At 37.6% G+C, this 21,144-nt stretch overlaps 1 long non-coding RNA gene across 1 annotated transcript; it reads right to left on the bottom strand.

Annotated features, from left to right (window-relative positions):
- Window positions 1-3,827: 3,827 nt before the first annotated feature.
- Window positions 3,828-4,325, bottom strand: LOC131640666 (uncharacterized). Its single transcript, XR_009295306.1, has 3 exons — window positions 4,244-4,325; window positions 4,055-4,150; window positions 3,828-3,969 (listed from the first exon to the last, which is right to left on the bottom strand). It is a non-coding gene; the product is annotated as an uncharacterized LOC131640666 (long non-coding RNA).
- Between the last annotated feature and the right edge of the window lie 16,819 nt (window positions 4,326-21,144).

Below are 21,144 nucleotides of genomic sequence, written 5' to 3'. Positions count from 1 at the left end.
ATAAAGAAAGATGACAGACAGTTAATAGAGTTGAAAGGCTAATTATATGAACATGATTAGAGTTTGGAAGAGGGGGACTCGCCTTGTTGCCAAGTGCCTACGTATCTCCTTAGGGAGAATCAGAGTCAACGTAGTTCGGGGGCAGGATAATACGCCTTAGAGTTAGAGTTTTGAATGGTTTGAATTTGTTTTGAAATGCGAATGTTCGAAGGTATTTTGAATTACCTTATCGTAGTTGTGAACATCGCAATGTTTGCAGGGATAAAAATCCGTAGCAATGTGGTTTAGTGTATTTTGAGTGTTTTAAGGTTTTGGGCGTACAACCCTGATTTGGCACAATTAACCGCAATGATCAATAGGTTTGATCACCATAGTTAAGAGATTAGGGGTTTCGCACCATTACCAATTCAAACCGATTGATTCGATTATCACTAATAATGACTTAATGTGTTTTATTATGTTTTGTAAATTTTATTTTTGTATTGTTACCCCTCATAATCGATTAACACGATTACAAATAATAACAAATTAAATTTAGAACAAGGCAAGATTAATCATCACAATCAATAAGATGATTGCAACCATTTAATCGAATATAGTTTGGATTTTATCTTAATTAAATAGTATTTTAATTAAAATCATTGTTAACCATAGCGATCAATCGATTTAATCGGCACGAATAACAAATTGAAAATTTTTAATATAATCATTATGTATTTATTTTATTAAAGAAATAATTATAATACAAATAATATATATTAAAAATAAGTATTTTAATTAAAATAAAACAAAATAATTAAAATTTATTTAGTTTTATTAAGGTTATGATTAGGTGTGGTTGTTAGTAAGGTTCATAATATAGACATAGGATCAGGGACGCTAGATCTAAGCTGGGAGGAGATCTAAGGGCTTAGATCTGAAGACACATGATGTTCTGCTGGCATGGTAGTGCACAGGATCAAGATCAGAAATTTAGAAAAATAATAGTAAGGGCCAGGGATCGAACCCTGGACCCTTGGGTCATCCACGCGCGCACTCACCAACTCAACCAACACACAACTCTGTTTAAGGTACACACACCACACAATACATTCAGAACGCAACGACCCCACTGAAACGCGCGCCCAAATTTGAACTCACCAGTGTCGCTGTGACACGTCGTCATCTTCTCCAAACCTACCTGAATTCCTGAACACATTTGCTACGCTTTTGCTACAAAACCATTCGCAGCTAAAGAAACCTGGAAAATAGCGATTTGGACATCCCAACATATAAACATGGCGCGACCTATCATATCTCTCCGTCTCCTTTATACGAACCTAAATCAGCCTCTATTTTATTCTAATTTTACCCCTAATGGAAACCCCCAATTCAAAAACCCTAAAACTCGAAAACGGCCTCTAATGGAGAACCACGATTGAAGCACGCAAACTCAAATAGAATCAACCAGAAATGTTCATAACAATAAGATAAATCAAAATATACAATCAAAACATTATGAGAACGCATGTATTGCCCTACTCGATCCAAGTTTCAGAATGACTTACTTTGATAAACCAGAGACAATTCTGGGGTTGTTGATGCTATGCTAATATCCAGACACGTTCCAAATCACCTGAAGAAGCTTGTGAAACCTTTAATTCTTGTTGACATTCACGAATTCTTCGAAAACGATTTTGAGTTCTTTGGTGTTTTTTTTTGTTCTTGCAAGTGTGCCTCTCTCTGAATTTTCGTCCCCCTAATCCTTTGTTCTGTCTTGCATACTTATAGAGAACCAAATTAGGTCAAAGAACCAAGCCCAAAGCCTTTCAAATCCATTCTTGCAATCTTTGGAAATTTGTTTTGTTTCTTGAATCACAAGTTTCTCTTTTTGGCCAAGATTTGATTTTATTTTTCCTTAATCTAATTACCACGAAATTAATAATATATTTTGTGATTAACATTGATTGGAAATCAACAAAATATATTTTCTAACAAAATATTTAATTTTCTTACTTATTTAAATCATAAAAATCAATTTTTTTATGAAATAAATGTTTAAAAAATTAAATAATATATTTAAATTTCGTGGCACCTTATTTTGGGCATGTTAATAACCTGTGGACCAAGTTTGCATAAGAAAACCATAGGCCCATTTGCAAAATTCCTTAATTTGAACCCTCCTTTTTCACATTTGGTCCTTCAAAATCACCTAACTTTGATCAAGCATATCTCCTTCAATTTTTAAGCTATGAGGGAGTTCTAATACTTTTTAGAAACCTCAGGAGGTCCTCTACAAGCCACTTTGGAACATATTCCTCATTTGAAGCTTTTATCTTGATCATATCCTCTTTGACAAAATATTGCTTTTGGAGGATCCCAGAAAAGGACCTGTAATCTTTTGCACTGTATCTCTCAAATGAATCATTTCTAGCCCTGGCTTGTGAGAGACAAAGTTGTAGGTAATCCAATTTCCTTCAAAATAGGCTTTGAGTGGGGAATTTTTGATGTTCCATGTGAAAGTTATGCCCAGTCAAAGTTGGGTTGACTTTCTCCTAAGAAACCCTAATTTGAACCTTTTTGTATTTGTTCATCTCTGAGTTTCTATTAATGGAATCATGATCAATCTTTGATCAAATGATGGTTATGCTTTACATACTTGATGTTGACCAAAATTGGGAGGCTTTGACTATGCTCTAATTATGGTTGACTTTTAGGTCAAACCAGTTGACTGTGGATCTTGGGGATTGTTTGAGCAAAGCTTTGGCATTGAATCTTGAACCTTGAATCATTGTGAATGGAACATGAAGGGCAAATTTTGGGGTATGACAGCTGCCCCTGTTCAATCTTCTTGAACCTGAAGAGGTAGAAGATGATTGGACACTGAAATGCCCGGAAATTTGCTTGGGTAGGGAAGGAGTTCCGCAGGAGATGGGCTTATAGATGCCACCCATTCGCCTGGTAAGGTACTTGTCTAAAGCATATGCTTTTCAGCCCTGGATTATTTGATTGTATCTTGAGGAGAGAAGAAGTAACGTCTTACATAAGACTACCTGAAGAGGTTTCTGGGATGGATATGAAAATTTGTCTTCAAGAAGACCACCTGGCAAGGTTTTTTTTGGAAATGACACTATGCCAAAGAGCAGCTTTTACAGCGCTTTTTTGGGGCTTTAACAGCGCTTTAAAGCGCTGCCAAAGCCAGCGCTGGCATAGGCTACGAAAGCGCTTTTAAAAGCGCTCTGGTAGGCCCCCCTATAAGAGCGCTTTTCTGGAAAAAGCGCTCTTGTAGGCCCCCCTTTAAGAGCGCTTTTCAGGAAAAAGCGCTCTGGTAGGCCCCCCTTTAAGTGCGCTTTTTCCAGAAAAGCGCTGTGATAGGCCCCCCTGTGAGAGTAAAAAATAAAAAAAAACGCAACATACTAAAGCGCTTTTGTAAAAGCGCTCTTATAGGGTGGGCTTTAAGAGCGCTTTTTCCAGAAAAAGCGCTCTGATAGCCCCCCCTATAAGAGCGCTTTTACAAAAGCGCTTTAGTATGTTGCTTTTTTTTTTTTTTTGCTTTTTTATTAATCTTTGGCAGCGCTTTTAAAAAGAAGCGCTTTAGTATGTGGGCCTTTAAGAGCGCTTTTTAAAAAGCGCTTTAGTAGCTAAATGAGGTATTTTAATGTGCAGCCTGTAATTTAATCCTCCCAGTCGACCTGTAATATTTTCGACCTGTAATATGTTTTCAGCCTGTAATATTTTCGACCTGTAATTTATTTTCGACGATATTATTTCAGCCATCAGTAAGACAATATATATATATATACTAATATAATACCATTATAATATCCAAAATTATATATATACATCATTACAACATCAATAATATTATAGTACTTCAATTCGACACAAATCCTACATGAAAAAGCGCTTAATATAAAAATGACACAAATCCTCTTTTATTTCTTCCAACTTAAGTTTCGGGTATCCAGCGGTACGGAATTCGTCAAGGTACTACAAAACAAAAACAAAATATGAATGATACATTTAGTTAAATGTAATAAATTATATGAAATTATCTTAAGTTATAAATTCATACCGTGAGCGGAATCTCTAATTGATTTGCCTGAAGGATTTCTTTCATAAACCTCAATACAAAGTATCCGCAATCGTAACTGTTTCGCTGTTGCGGACACTACATAGAAAAACAAATAAGATTCTATAGTTGTGCATTGTTTTATCAAGTAGCATAAATATATTATAAGCAACATTGTGAAAAATAATGTACCTGCACTTGGATCCAAGTAATGTTGCTAGATTTAGTTCGGGATACCTGTGCGTCCCGTTGACTTCGGAACACTTGTATTGATCTAATTAACAAATATATAAAAGCATATGTTTAGATCAATCCCACAAATAAGTAAATATATATATAAATATACACGAATATATATTTAGAACGATCCCACTTACAAATCAACGATGTCCTTCATGGCCGGATAATTGGTCCATTCACCATTTACCGAATTCAGATAATACACGACTTCCCTTATAGGGTTGATAGCAAGCAGCAACCAGTGTGCTCTATAAATAAAAACAATAGGTTATATGAAAATTTTGCTATACACAAAAGAAACAGAGATTAGATGAATAAAGAATGAGAAACTAACCCTACTGGTCGGGTATTATACGCCCAAAGATGCAGACATTCTGTATTGCCGGTGGACATGAATCTATCGACTAATCGCTGTCTAACTGATTCCCGTTCCGAAGTAATTGTCATTCCGCTGCAGTGGGCGGAAGACACGAAACGGAATCTGTTAGACAACGGAGTCCCGCGCAACACTCTGTCATACAACAACCTTAAATAAAAACATAATAAACATTAGATTATTTTCATTGAAATGTGTAAATAAATTATATTGTGGGACTAATTAAATAATATATCGGATGAGGGAATATTACCGGATGTATGAGTGCATGTTATTGACGCCTAGTTAATCATGCTTAAAAATCTCCTCCAAGTCATCAAGTGTAATAAGTGACTTGAATTCAATACCGAAGACACTCTCATCCATAACGATTTCACGTAAAGCACCATCCTTCAAATCGGACATATCAACCATTGTTGCGAGCGTCGACCGGTACCGAGGCACAAAAGCACCGCCTTTTTTTCCCGCTGGCTTCGGAGGACCAGTGGGTGGTACGATACGAACTTGCTGCGTCACTTGTTGTGACTCTCGAGCGGATGCCTAAAAATCATATAAGTTAGGTAAAATATAAAATCATGCAGATTTAGATTCAGATTAATTATTAACACTTTAAATGTACCTCTTTTAGTGATGCAACGGACTCCTCCTCCTGTAAAATCCCTTTACCCTTAACTGTGGGTTTTATAGGAGCAGTCTAAAATTAAAATGTAAAAAATAATTAATAAACGGTTTAGAATTGACATTCGAAAACTAAATGATTCATAATCGTTTTCAATATACCTCATCACTAATGGTAATGAGCTCCGAGGGCCATGCAACAAATGATCCTATTGCATCTCGCAGCAATGTCGTCTCTGAGACCATGTCAGGTACCGGTAGCATCGCATCATGATCTACTACAACATCCACCGATACTTTCAGGTGTCCATCCGGGAGCGGTCTATGGTGAAGTAAATCTCCCAAAGTGTTGTGCACTTTTCCCTTGCCAACTAGTCGATAACTCGGTTCCGATAAGTATAGTTGGCAAGATGAAATGCCCTAAACCAATAGTAAATATAAAGTCATTATCATTAATAAAATAGAACAATTTAAAAGGAAAAAAAATTATAATTACCTCGGGAAATTTCCTTTGATAGTTGATACTAGCCTTATCACTAGTTTCTTTCACCGATGAAGTGTTGCACTTTTCTCTCATATACGCCTCTTTATCTCTTTGCAATTCAGAGACTTGTGCTTACAATTCCGCCAACTTTTGCAACACTTCTTCATTTGAAGGATTTCTTCTCCTAGGACTCTTGTAAAAAGAGGTTGGAGTCACACCATGACCCTTACCCCTCACCCGACCGGGATACTCAGGAGCATCTAGTGCTCTACTAAGTACGCTCCCCTCACCGGTGGATGCCGATTGCGACAAGGTCTCCTGTAATTCATTTACATTAAAAAATCATTTATATATTAAAAAACATTTGATTTAATTAAAGACACAGTATTATACTTACACATTCAGTAAAAACTCTCTGAACTTCGGGATCGACAGCATGATCCTTGCCCACACGAGCTTCCCTCCACAACACATGTTCAGGAAGTGAGGTTTCCTCACTTTTAGTCTCCTCTAACTATGCATTGACACAAATGATAAAATCGTCAAATAAAACACATTTAGACAATTAATTAAAACGCATTTCTATTTACTTACAATTTTATCCTCCAAGCGTGCATATCCCAAACGCCCTTTTTTGTATGGATATGCGGGTTTGGATGCACTCGCACTATTCTTGGCACTCCTTTTACGAAAATCTTCATCTCTTTGCTCTACAAACTTAGCCCAATCTTCTTCACCAATGAAGATCTCATACTTTTTTGGTCGTCCCGGTGCCTCTTCAAGAAAGTTTCCATCTTTATCCTTAAGATAAGTGTTTGTCAAAAAAGCTTTCCACCCTCTATATCTTTTGCCGGCCAAACCAAGTATGTAGCGTCTACGATCATCTGGTATCTCAAAAGTCCTCTGCAAAAAAACATACTCATAGTGTGTTAGTATAAGTAATTTAAACAATTTATCGTCAAGATAATAACAACAATTAACCATATATGATATATACCTGAAGCTCGTCCCAAATCGCTTTTTTTTTCGCATCCAAGTCTTCGCTTTTCAGATTCCATTTAGCTACGGAGACCGGAATATGCATACGAACAAGTGTATCAATATAACTTGTCAACTTTGCAGAATTAGGACCAATTGCTTGTTTATCAGAATTCCATTCCAATCGGTATACTAATCCTTGGTCTCTATGTCGAACGATTCCCTTCATGATAGTGATGCCTCGTGCAACTTCTTTTGCTTCAGTATCAGGTGGAGCATTTGTATCCGTGGCATCTCTTTCTTGAGCATCTCTTTCTTGTGAGTTTTCAGGTGGAGCATCTCTATCCGGAGCCATTTAATCTGTATCAAACAAACTAAAGCACATTAGTACACTATTAATAAGCTAACAATCTATACAAGTAAAATGGAAGTCAAACCATGCATGTACAAGTAAATCGGAAACGAAATCGGTACAAATCAAAATAAGCGTCAAAAAATAAAGTTGTCGGAATTGAACGAAATTTACATGGCTATGGTAAAACGTCCCCACGGACTCAAAAATAAAGTCGGTTTTCCGAAATTCAGACCCTAAGCCCGACTTTTGATTACGGGCAGAAGCAAAACCGATAAAAAAACAGTCCCGAAATGAACATATAAGTGCATGAGCAGCTCCGGAATCGTCAAAATAGTATAGTTACATGTAAAGAAGTCGACAAACGGATACATGGTTCAAAAGTTATGTACAAAACGAGAATATGCACCAAAATTGAATAAGTACTATACTATTGATTAAAACAATCGGTACAAATTGAATAAAACAAATTAGTCGGAATATGTATACTATTACCTTTATCACTAACGTCTCTTTCTTTTCTTGGTAGGATTGTGTTCTACGCGTCTCTTAACAACGCGGACGGTTGGATTGATCCAAATACCCTCATTATGATCATTTCTAGTACAAGATTCATTCTCATTTTGATCGTTTCTTGTACAAGATTCAATGCCAACACCAATATCACCTTGATCTTCAATGTTTTCATCTACTATTTTGTTAGATAAAAGCACTATAGACCATTTCGTACTTGTCGGATCATTGACATAGAACACTTGTTTAGCTTGAGAGGCTAAAATGAAAGGCTCATCTTTGTACCCTATCCTATTGAGATCCACTTGCAAAAATCCTGACTTATCCATTCGTATGCCACTATTATTTTCAACCCACTTGCAACCAAATACAGGAATCTGAAACTTCGCGTAATCAAACACCAAAATGCGCTCGATAACCCCAAAATATGACAAATTTGCAAATTTCGGATTTAAGTCATTCGCACTTGATATGTGCATTGCTTCAGCTACCAAGGTAACACCACTATTTTGCATAGTACTTTTATCATCCTGTTCTTTGGTATAAAATGTGTATCCATTAATAGCGTATGCGCTATAAGAAAGCACAATTACAGTTGGACCATAGGCTAAACATCTCAACCTTTCTGTTACTGAAGCAGGATCTGAACGATACTTTGAATAAATATGATCCCTAAACCACGGTATGAAACTTCGATTGTGCTCTCGTACTATCCAGTTCTCATTTCTATTTGGATTTAAATCTCGGAGAACAACCTTGTGCATTTCAACATACGGCTCAACCTCAATCTCATTGTGCAGAACATACAAGTGCGCTTGATCCCGTTCGACCATTGATACTGTCACAACTTTATTTCCAATTAGCCTTTTTCCTTCTTTTTTTTCGACAATATGAGATTTGGGGAGTCCAATTGATTGAACATTTGACAGATATTCAGTACAAAACTCAACCGCTTCTTCAACAACGTATCGTTCGGCAATACAACCCTCCGGTCGACTTCTGTTTTTCACGTACCCTTTTAATATTTTCATATAACGTTCAGCAGGGTACATCCATCTCATATAAGCTGGTCCGCACAATTGTGTCTCTTTCACAAGATGAACGACTAGATGAACCATTATGTCAAAAAACGAGGGAGGAAAATACATTTCAAGATCACATAAAGTAACAACTATCTCTTTTTGCAATGTTGGTAAGATCGCGGGATCGACCACCTTACTGCAAATTGACCTGAAGAAGAAACACAGCTTAGTTATTGCGCTTCTTACTTTTTCTGGCAGAATAGAACGTATACCTATTGGTAAAAAATGTTCCATTATAACATGACAATCATGCGTCTTCAAACTCTTTAACTTGAGGTCTTTCATGGACACAAGTCTTCTAATATCTGAAGAGTAGCCTTCTGGAACTTTAACTTCACTGAGGAACTTACACAATGTTTTCTTTTCCTTTCTAGATAGAGTGTAAACAGCAGGTGGCAGATATGTTCGTCTTCCTTTCGTCACGGGTCTCAATTCAGTTCTCATCTCCATGTTTACCATGTCATTCCTTATGTTAACGCCATCCTTAGACTTTCCTGGTATATTGAGTAACGTACCTATAACGCTGTCAAATACATTTTTTTCAATATGCATAACATCCAGGAAATGTCTTACGTACAACGACTTCCAATATGGAAGTTCAAAAAAAATGGACTTCTTCTTCCACCCACCCTTGACAAGTGAATGTGCAAAAGGCTTGCCAAACTGAGTGCTCACATCTTTCACCTTTTCAAAAATTTGATCACCTGACAAAAAAGGCGGGGCTGTACCATGTTCGGCCTTTCCGTTGAATGCTTTTCTCCACCCACGGTAGTGATGATTAGAATTTAAGAATCTACGATGACCGAGAAAGACATTCTTCTGACAAAGATCCAATCGTGTCGTATCGGTTTCATCTTCACAAACGGGACACGCCTTTTGACCTTTATTGCTGTACCCGGATAGATTTCCGTATGCTGGAAAATCATTAATTGTTCCAAACAACATCGCCCTCAAGTTGAAACTTTCCTTCCTATACCCATCGTAAACCTCCACACCGTTGTCCCACAAAAACTTTAAATCTTCGATTAACGGTGCCAAGTATACGTCTATGTCATTCCCTGGTTGTTTAGGCCCAGAAATTAGCATTGATAACATCATGTACTTACGCTTCATACATAGCCACGGAGGTAGGTGATAGATCATAAGAATCACAGGCCATGTGCTATGCGAGATACTTTGAATACCATGCGGGTTCATTCCATCAGTAGACAATGACAACCGAAGGTTTCTTGCTTCTTTTCCAAATTCAAGATAATCAGTATCAACTTTCATCCATTGTGGTGAGTCTGCCGGATGTCGCAACTTTCCATCAATAATTCTTTCATCTGCATGCCAAGTCAAGTGTCTTGAATCGGTCTCACTACGATACATGCGTCTAAATCTCAGAATTATAGGAAAATACCATAAGACTTTAGCAGGAGACAACTTTTTCTTATATCGAGGGGCACCACATTTAGGACACTCATTCAACGCTGCATACTCGTTTCGAAACAAAACGCAATCGTTTGGACATGCATGTATCTTATCATAGCTCATGCCAATAGAGGACAACATCTTTTTGGCTTCATACGTTCGATTGGGAAGAACATTATCCTCTGGTAGCATATTTTTCATAAGGGCTAATAACTCTGTGAAACTTTTATCCGACCATCCATTGTCCGCCTTTAAGTTGTACAACTTTAACACCGCAGACAATCTTGTGAATTTTGAACAACCATCATACAACGGTTTCTCTGCATCGCTTACCAACCTCTCAAACATTTTGGGACAATCCGCAAGATCTTCTTCAAGCGCTTCTGCAATCTCTTCGACTCGATCGCAATCGTATGTGTCTGTGCAATCATCGTTTGAAGCATACTTCCTATTACACCTCGACTCAGCATTCCCGTTACTTTTCTCACCATGCATTGTCCAACATGTATAACTTCTATCAATTCCAAACCGTAGTAAATGGGATCCCAACTGTTTCCCGTCAACCTTACCCCCATAACAGCAACCCAAGCAAGGACACGGCATTCGAAGCGGGTCTTCGGAGTGCTTAACCGCAAACTCAACGAATTCCCATACCCCTTTCTCGTACTGTTTCGACAATCGGTTTGAATTCATCCATGTCTTATCCATGTCTTAATTAAGCTAAACAAAAGCGGTCAAACTTTCACTCTTCACAAGTAACCCCTATGGCGAATTCAATTCACAAAGTTAGTAAGTACATCACTTAACGATTAACGAAATTGACATCATGTCGGAATAATGAGTATTACTTAATATAATCTAAAAGTTACAAAGTTAGTAAGTTCATCACTTCAAAATCAGAGAATATTCCACATGTCGGAATAATGAGTATTACACTCATGTCTTAATTAATTAAGCTAAACAAAAAAAACTAATTATTAAGGAACAGAACGGTATAATGCGTTTCTGTCAATAAAACGCAATGAATCAGAAGCAATAAAACGCAACATATTACGGAATGAATCAGAAGCAATAAAACGCAACATATTACTTTGGCGAGAGAGAACAATATATTACCTGTATAGTAGTAAGCAACTTGTAGACCCACACAATGTAAGATTCTTGAATGAGATCAAACTTTCACTCTTCACAAGTAACCCCTATGTAGCAAAGATATTCCTAAAAAATATAAAATAAAAAACTTAATTGAAGAGTATAAAAATGAGGTCATAATCCATAGCTTAAAAAAATCAGCATTGTATCATTATGTCAAATGCATTCAAAATCAAATAACATCAATACAAAATATGACTTAATTCCACTTCAAAACATGAGATTAATTCCAACCACCTTTGAATCAATTAACTTAGAAACCGGGAAGCCACTACACCAAAAAGAACCACCAATAGTTATACTCAAACCCGACATATAATACTTGCAACGGAACCACAATAATACTTGCAATGGAAAATAAGTTGCACAAAATCTAGTTTCATGTTTGGTTTATTAGCCAATATAAGTAAGAACAACCTGACAATTTAATTTGTACTTATAATGTGATATATTACAAAATATTTTACAGGGTAATCCACAACATCTAGTAACATCATATAAATGAAAAGGAAATGGCATTCCAAATCGTATGACATTCCTCCTTCTGGTCTTGTACATGAATTATAAATAAATAGGTTGGAAAACTATAATATTCAGTATCCAGTATTCACTATACAAAACAGAGTCAAAGCATCGCATTTGTTCTGCTACTAGACATCTCAAGCTTCATTAATAGATGGGAAAAGAAAGTGATCATTAATCACCATAGGAAGCAAACATTGTCATTTTATTAAAAACAATAACTCGCATGTTTTCAGATTCAAATTTCAGGACATTTGATGTCATTCATTTCTACCTGGTATAACAAGCTTCCAGTACTGACAGCTACAAGATTGTGTGCAACAGTGAACTCCAAGTCGTAGCTGAACATGAACAATGCAAGAAAAAACACTTCAAGCTCACACAGTACATAGTAAATACAGAAGTTTCAACTAATTTGCAAATAGGAACTTATCATTAACAATAACCAGAAGTTTGTACAATGAACATGAACAATAACCAAACCAGAAGTTTCATTTGCAATTCTTATCATTAATGTAAAAAAACACATGGTTTACAAGTTCTACTAAATAGTGGGAAGATTTTACCTGAACAGAAGTGTTGATTTTGACCAAGAAAACCCTAAAATCCCACAGAACGGCGGCGGCAGCGGCGGCGGCGGCGGCGGTGGCGTGACAGTAAGACGAAGACGGAGGGACGGGGAGTGGTTGAGAACGGCGGAGGGAGTGAGAGGAGGAGTAGTTGAGAACTTGCGAGGAAGAAGAAGACTGTTTCTGAAAAAATAGCGTGTTTCTGGAAAAAATTAGCGTGTCTGTGTTTTATGAAAAATTTAATCAGGGCTACAAGAGCGCTTTTCAGAAGCGCTTTCATACCCAGCCCTACAAGAGCGCTTTTCAGAAGCGCTGTCACACCCCCCCCCTATAAGAGCGCTTTTAGAAAGCGCTTTCATACCCACCCCCTATAAGAGCGCTTTTAAAAAGCGCTTTCATTCCCCCCCTATAAGAGCGCTTTTGAAAAGCGCTTTCATTACCCCCCCTATAAGAGCGCTTTTCTAGCGTGATTTTTTATTTTGTTTTTAGACAAACCTACCAAAGCGCTTTTGGCCATAAGCGCTGTCGTAGGTGTGCTGTTAAAAGCCAATTTTGGCGTAGTGTGACGATGCTTGTCTCAGAAAAGACTACCTGGAAAGGTCCTCAGAAAAAGAATGTCTTGAAGAAGACTACCTGAAGAGGTTTTTTGGAAAAAGAATGTCTTAAAGAAGACTACCTGAAGAGGTCTTTAGAGAGGATTTGAAAGCGTTTTAAACAAAACTGCCTAGAAAGGTTCCTATAGAGGATGCGAGATATTTTAAACAAAACTGCCTAGAAAGGTTCCTATAAAGGATATGAAATGTTTTAAACAAAACTACCTATAAAGATTCCTATAAAGGATACGATACGTTTTAAACAAAACTATCTAGAAAGATTCCTATAGAGGGCGTGGAATGTTTTAAACAAAACTACCTAGAAAGGCTCCTATAAAGGATATGATATGTTTTAAACAAAACTACCTAGAAAGATTCCTATAAAGGGAGCAATATGTTTTAAACAAAACTACCTATAAAGGTTTCTATAAAGGATATGGCATGTTTTGAACAAAACTACCTATAAAGGTTCCTGTAAAGGACATGTAACGTTTTAAACAAAACTAACTAGAAAATGTTCCTATAAAGGACACGAAGGGTCTCAGAGAAGACTGCTTGGAAAGGTTGATATGATTGTCTTGGACAAGACTACCTGGAGAGGTAAGGAATTCTTTGATTGCTTCTGGATTGTCTTTGAAGAAAGACTTGGAGTGAGGTATTGGAATTGTATCTGTTAAGATTGAATCGTTGATACGATCGTACTTGTACTGTAATTTGGATGATAACATCCTTTTGATTATGAAGTGACCTGAAAAGGTAGTGTTAGTTTTATGCAATGTCATGATGCATGTGTCATGTAATGAGATTCTCAATGAGAATGAGAATTATGCATGTATGCCTATCCCACACTGCGGGATGTGAATAGTACAGGCGTGAGAAGATCAAATATGCAACAATGCTCTTTATATGATGCTAGTGTGACTTCCCGAATATCAGAAATTTTGAGAGATGTGCCCCTTGACTTGAAGGAGGGACCTTTCGAGGGAACTCGAATTTCACCATGTCTTGCCTGATATGCATTGCCCCAGTGTTTGAATTCTTGAGAGATATGCCCCTAGTCAATAAGATTCTTGATTGTATGCCCCTGTTTTAGGAAAACCCTCTGAACGTGGTTTCCCCATTCAAGGGTCTTTATCAGGAATGATCGTCTTTGATTAGACCAATTTCGAGGTCTCCTTGATGCTAAGTGTTGATTTGAACGCGAAGCAGATGCTTTTCAGAATGAGTTGTGCGTGACGGACACTGATTTGCTGAGTACTCAGGATGAAATGATGTCTTTTATAAGATTACCTGAAGAGGTCCTTGGAAAGAATGGGGAATTGTCTTAAACAAGATTGTGCTTTAAATAAAGCTCAAAGGGATGTGTTTGTGCAGAGGGTCAAAAGTATTCCTATAGAGGATAAAGACTGTTTTAAGGAATGTGGGGTTTTAAACAAAACTTAAGAAAAATCATCTTGAAGAAGATCACCCTAGAAAGGATAGTGAACTGTCTTAGAGAAGACTCCGTACTTTAAACAAAGTTTGACACGGTTCTTGAAAGCGTAAGAGAAGTTTGAATATGTCTTAAAAGACTAACTGAAAAAAGTTAAGAGATGTCTTACAGAAGACTACCTAGAACAGGTTCTTGGAAAGGAATATGTCTTAGAGAAGACCGTTTGAAAGGGTTTGAAAATAGAAAGGATAAGAAGGTGGGTCTTTAAAAGACTGTCTGAAAAAGGCTCCTAGAAAGGGTAAAAAGTATTTGAAACATGTCTTAAAGAAGACTATATGGACAGATTGAGAAATATCCTATAAAGGTTCCCGGAAAGGATGTGAGAGTGGTATTGACACCATCTGATACTGAGTGACCTTTGCAATATGCCCCCAGGTAATGGACTTGCCCCGTGGGCTATTCAGCGTCCTTGAGAGATTCCAATGGATCTTGATTAGATTGCCCCATGTAAATGGGATAATGACGAGTTATGCCATGTGTACACATTAGCCATCCCAGTCATGAGTAAGGGATGTTTCTTCTTTTGACGAGTTTTTAAAGCTACTTCGTCAGTCAGTAGGATTTTTAGCCATTAGCCATGCCCCATGCAACTTCTCCCTGATGTTTAAACATCTGAATCCACATAGACAAATGTACTTTGTAATGAAATTCATAAGATGCGAATGCATATGTCTGTCTTGAAAGTTTAAAAACATTTTTTGAATAAAACGAAGTTTTTTTTTGTAAGAAAGTGATATCAACTCAAGAGTTATAGTAGACCTTAAGGAGTCGGGATACCTTTGGTAACGATATGCTTTCGAACTAACCATGCTTCAGTTAGGACTTTTAAGGGTTGTAACGTGGCCTGGTTCACAGTTTAAAGAAACAAAAGATAGAGGCTCAAAGTTTATTTGTACCCATCCCCATCTTCGTGATGTTCTCCAGTCCTATGCTCAGTTAACTATGCATTTAGTCTCCAAAAGAATTTGGGAATTATGACGTTGACATTTATGATGGTTCAAAAAACAGAAGTTTACTTTGCAAAGGCAGTCATCCTCCTTTCTTTTCGTTTGTGAGGGTATGTAGTGACCTCTTTTCAACTTTGCCTGAACTGTTCGTTTTAAAACTACAGTCAGCGGGTTGCCCCAATTTTGCCTAAGTATCCTTAATAGGTTTTGACTTAGCAGGCCCTTGTATTGCTTTCTTTTTCTTTGCGGACATTGACTGCCGAACTTAATGATGACGGGGAACCATCGGTGATTATGTTCAAAGGAACAATTTGGAATGATTAAGTTAACCGAGCAGCTACCCTACCCCAGGTTATATATGAAGGGTTTTATTTTATATGAAGGAAAACTCCTACTTCTTTAGGCTCAAAAAGGGGTTGACGAGGGATTAACATCCTTATATCTCCATTATTTAGGAATTGAACAAATGCTTGTACATCGTCAACACGGTCTGTTCGAAAGCGTAGTGTGTGAAATTGTGGTATCGTTTTCGTCATTCTCCCACAAAAGGTGTATGACTTTAATCGAGAGTTGAATATCACAAAGAAGAAAACCAAGTAAAAACACAGTTTTAAATATAGTGAGAACACTAGGAATGAATCAAGACAAACGTAAGCAATGCATTAATGATTGTTGTAAAGTACATAGCATATGTCATAAGACTAATGTTTAAACAAACGGAAAGAAATTGCGAATGAAAACAAAACTAATGATCTAAGAAATCCTCCTTCTAGCCACCTATGGCACTGGACTTGCGAGGATCTTCGAACTCAATGAGCCCTTCTTCAATCAAATCTTGGATCTTGTGCTTCAACGGCCCACAATCCTCTGTATCATGACCAGGACTATCTGAATGATAAGCGCACCTAGCATGATGCTTGTACCCGGGAGCGGGGTTAGCTGGAGCTGAGTATGGAGGCAGCAGTGTTACCAGGTTCTGACTGAGCAGATGTTGCAGAGCTTGAGACAGCGGCATGTGCAATGGGGTAAATGATCGTTTTGGCTTGGACCTCCAGGGGCGCTGGCCACCCTGTTGTTTTTGCTGATCCTTCTGTTGTAGTGTTGGTGTCTGATTAACCAGGATCGCTCCAACAGTGTTGGGTTCCTTTTTTCCGTCATATGACTTCTTTGTGTGATAGGAACCTGAAGGTGCCCCTTGTATCTTCCCATTTTTTATTCCATCTTCAATTCTCTCACCAATGACTACCAAGTCCGAGAACCCTGAAGATATGCTCCCGACCATCTTGTCGTAGTATGGTCCTTGCAAGGTGCTCATAAATATGTCCACCAGTTCTTTTTCCATCAGGGGAGGTTGGACTCGAAAAGCCATCTCCCTCCACCTTTGGGCATACTCCTTGAATGATTCATCCTTCTTCTGTGACATATTTTGTAATTGCATCCGGTTGGGTTCCATGTCCAGGTTGTACTTGTAATGCTTTAAGTAGGTGTTGGCCAGATCATTCCAGCTTCGGACAGAAGACTTCTCTAATTGCATGTACCAGTCAATAGACGCTCTGCTTAAGCTTTCTTGAAAGAAATGTATCATTAGCTTTGGATCGTGGGCGTAGGCAGCCATTTTTCGCACATACATGCGCAAGTGATTCCTCGGACATGTGAGTCCTTTGTATTTCTCGAAGTCGGGAATCTTGAATTTGCGAGGGATAGTCAAGTCTGAGACCAAGCTCATTTCGAAGGTATCCACGTCGAAGACATCGTATCCTTCTACCACTTTTAGTCTCTCTTCTAGCGCCTTGATTTGCTCACTGTCCTTGGAGTCTTCCCCAGAGTTAGGAATAGACTGTTGTGTTTGAGGTGCTTGGTCTGTATTGTCCACCTCTTGCACTCCGTACTGTAAATCCAGGTACTCTTCATCCCTAGGGACATTGCTAGCAGGAATGCGAACTGTGCGGGTTGTCCCTTTCGTTTGTGGAGTGGGGACAAATCCTTCTTGGGAGGTCTCTCCTTTCTCTTGGAACTGGATAGCTCTCCTGACAGATCGGGCCTGAGATTTGTCCTTAGCTGGGCCAAAGCCTGAAACAAACCCTAGCAGCGGGTTTTCATCATTAGGGATCTCATCCTGAACCAGGGTATCCCCAGACTAAACCTCTTTTGCTTTGTCTTGTTTGTCTAGGAGGGCCTTCATGAATTCTAGCATCTGAGCCATACCTCCTTTAACCTCTTCCACGCTAACCTTTAGTTGATCCACTTCCTCACGAAGGGCGGCTTGATTCTGTTCAAGTTGATCCATTGACTTCTGCTGCTGAAACCGTGTTTGATAATATGGGCGGGATGTTAGATTATCCTTCCCAATGGTTCCTTGCTCTGGAGATAGAAGAGAAATCTTCTCTTAATGCCATGAAAATGATGTGCATGCCATGCATGATACGTATGATATTTTTTCTTTCCCTTTTTTTTTGAATAAAATATGATGCAAGAATGCACATGATAAATGATGAATGAAAAAGAAATAATAAAAATAATGATCAACACATATATATACATATAGCACAGAATCACATAAGTTCATAGGTTCGACGTAGCGGCTCTTGGGAGCCAACCTTTTTATATGGGGTTCTAGAAGGTCTCATGGGGTCGTTCGTAGCCTCCGAGACTTTTTCGTCTCTTCGGATTTTGGAACAACTCATTTTATCCATGAGGTTCGAATTTTTGGGGTAGGTTCCCGGAGAGATCAGCCAAGTATCCAGTCCAGCCCTCCACAAAGTCAAGCTTCGTTTCGGACCTTTCCAAATACCTAACCCACTCCGAGTGGAGTTATCAGTGAGACTCGTAAGGCGATTCATGTCCCCTTTTGGTCTCAAAGTTAACCCCCACACTTAAGGTTTAACCGACATAAAAATAGAGCAAATATATAATAATAAAGGCAAATATTCTCAGGCAGATAAACAAACATAAAACAGATAAATAATTAAATGATTTAATGTTATTAAAAGATGAACCTCCCCCAAACCCTAAATGTGGCAAATTTGCCAACCCTAAAATGCGCCACAAACCCTAAACCACAAACCACAAACCACAAACCTAAACCCACTCAAGCCTTAGGAGCATAATAATTAACCTAATAGTGTTGTCCCCAGCAGAGTCGCCAGCTGTAGCAACCTGCCTAAAAATTATAGCTCAGAGAGTCGCCACCTATTCTGAAGGGCGAATAGGAAACCCTACGCAGTTATGAGATTCAGGGTAAGATACTATATTCAGGTCGAGGGAAGGTGTTAGGCACCCTCAACCCTTTCCTAAAGGCTAACATTGCAAAGATGAAGGTTTATGGCTAACATAAAGAAAGATGACAGACAGTTAATAGAGTTGAAAGGCTAATTATATGAACATGATTAGAGTTTGGAAGAGGGGGACTCGCCTTGTTGCCAAGTGCCTACGTATCTCCTTAGGGAGAATCAGAGTCAACGTAGTTCGGGGGCAGGATTGTACGCCTTAGAGTTAGAGTTTTGAATGGTTTGAATTTGTTTTGAAATGCGAATGTTCGAAGGTATTTTGAATTACCTTATCGTAGTTGTGAACATCGCAATGTTTGCAGGGATAAAAATCCGTAGCAATGTGGTTTAGTGTATTTTGAGTGTTTTAAGGTTTTGGGCGTACAACCCTGATTTGGCACAATTAACCGCAATGATCAATAGGTTTGATCACCATAGTTAAGAGATTAGGGGTTTCGCACCATTACCAATTCAAACCGATTGATTCGATTATCACTAATAATGACTTAATGTGTTTTATTATGTTTTGTAAATTTTATTTTTGTATTGTTACCCCTCATAATCGATTAACACGATTACAAATAATAACAAATTAAATTTAGAACAAGGAAAGATTAATCATCACAATCAATAAGATGATTGCAACCATTTAATCGAATATAGTTTGGATTTTATCTTAATTAAATAGTATTTTAATTAAAATCATTGTTAACCATAGCGATCAATCGATTTAATCGGCACGAATAACAAATTGAAAATTTTTAATATAATCATTATGTATTTATTTTATTAAAGAAATAATTATAATACAAATAATATATATTAAAAATAAGTATTTTAATTAAAATAAAACAAAATAATTAAAATTTATTTAGTTTTATTAAGGTTATGATTAGGTGTGGTTGTTAGTAAGGTTCATAATATAGACATAGGATCAGGGACGTTAGATCTAAGCTGGGAGGAGATCTAAGGGCTTAGATCTGAAGACACATGATGTTCTGCTGGCATGGTAGTGCACAGGATCAAGATCAGAAATTTAGAAAAATAATAGTAAGGGCCAGGGATCGAACCCTGGACCCTTGGGTCATCCACGCGCGCACTCACCAACTCAACCAACACACAACTCTGTTTAAGGTACACACACCACACAATACATTCAGAACGCAACGACCCCACTGAAACGCGCGCCCAAATTTGAACTCACCAGTGTCGCTGTGACACGTCGTCATCTTCTCCAAACCTACCTGAATTCCTGAACACATTTGCTACGCTTTTGCTACAAAACCATTCGCAGCTAAAGAAACCTGGAAAATAGCGATTTGGACATCCCAACATATAAACATGGCGCGACCTATCAGATCTCTCCGTCTCCTTTATACGAACCTAAATCAGCCTCTATTTTATTCTAATTTTACCCCTAATGGAAACCCCCAATTCAAAAACCCTAAAACTCGAAAACGGCCTCTAATGGAGAACCACGATTGAAGCACGCAAACTCAAATAGAATCAACCAGAAATGTTCATAACACTAAGATAAATCAAAATATACAATCAAAACATTATGAGAACGCATGTATTGCCCTACTCGATCCAAGTTTCAGAATGACTTACTTTGATAAATCGGAGACAATTCTGGGGTTGTTGATGCTATGCTAATATCCAGACACGTTCCAAATCACCTGAAGAAGCTTGTGAAACCTTTAATTCTTGTTGACATTCACGAATTCTTCGAAAACGATTTTGAGTTCTTTGGTGTTTTTTTTTTGTTCTTGCAAGTGTGCCTCTCTCTGAATTTTCGTCCCCCTAATCCTTTGTTCTGTCTTGCATACTTATAGAGAACCAAATTAGGTCAAAGAACCAAGCCCAAAGCCTTTCAAATCCATTCTTGCAATCTTTGGAAATTTGTTTTGTTTCTTGAATCACAAGTTTCTCTTTTTGGCCAAGATTTGATTTTATTTTTCCTTAATCTAATTACCACGAAATTAATAATATATTTTGTGATTAACATTGATTGGAAATCAACAAAATATATTTTCTAACAAAATATTTAATTTTCTTACTTATTTAAATCATAAAAATCATTTTTTTATGAAATAAATGTTTAAAAAATTAAATAATATATTTAAATTTCGTGGCACCTTATTTTGGGCATGTTAATAACCTGTGGACCAAGTTTGCATAAGAAAACCATAGGCCCATTTGCAAAATTCCTTAATTTGAACCCTCCTTTTTCACATTTGGTCCTTCAAAATCACCTAACTTTGATCAAGCATATCTCCTTCAATTTTTAAGCTATGAGGGAGTTCTAATACTTTTTAGAAACCTCAGGAGGTCCTCTACAAGCCACTTTGGAACATATTCCTCATTTGAAGCTTTTATCTTGATCATATCCTCTTTGACAAAATATTGCTTTTGGAGGATCCCTGAAAAGGACCTGTAATCTTTTGCACTGTATCTCTCAAATGAATCATTTCTAGCCCTGGCTTGTGAGAGACA

The sequence above is a fragment of the Vicia villosa genome, unplaced genomic scaffold (assembly GCF_029867415.1).
Source record: "Vicia villosa cultivar HV-30 ecotype Madison, WI unplaced genomic scaffold, Vvil1.0 ctg.003259F_1_1, whole genome shotgun sequence".
Taxonomy (NCBI): Eukaryota; Viridiplantae; Streptophyta; class Magnoliopsida; order Fabales; family Fabaceae; genus Vicia; species Vicia villosa.
This window is presented reverse-complemented; position numbering and strand designations above follow the sequence as displayed.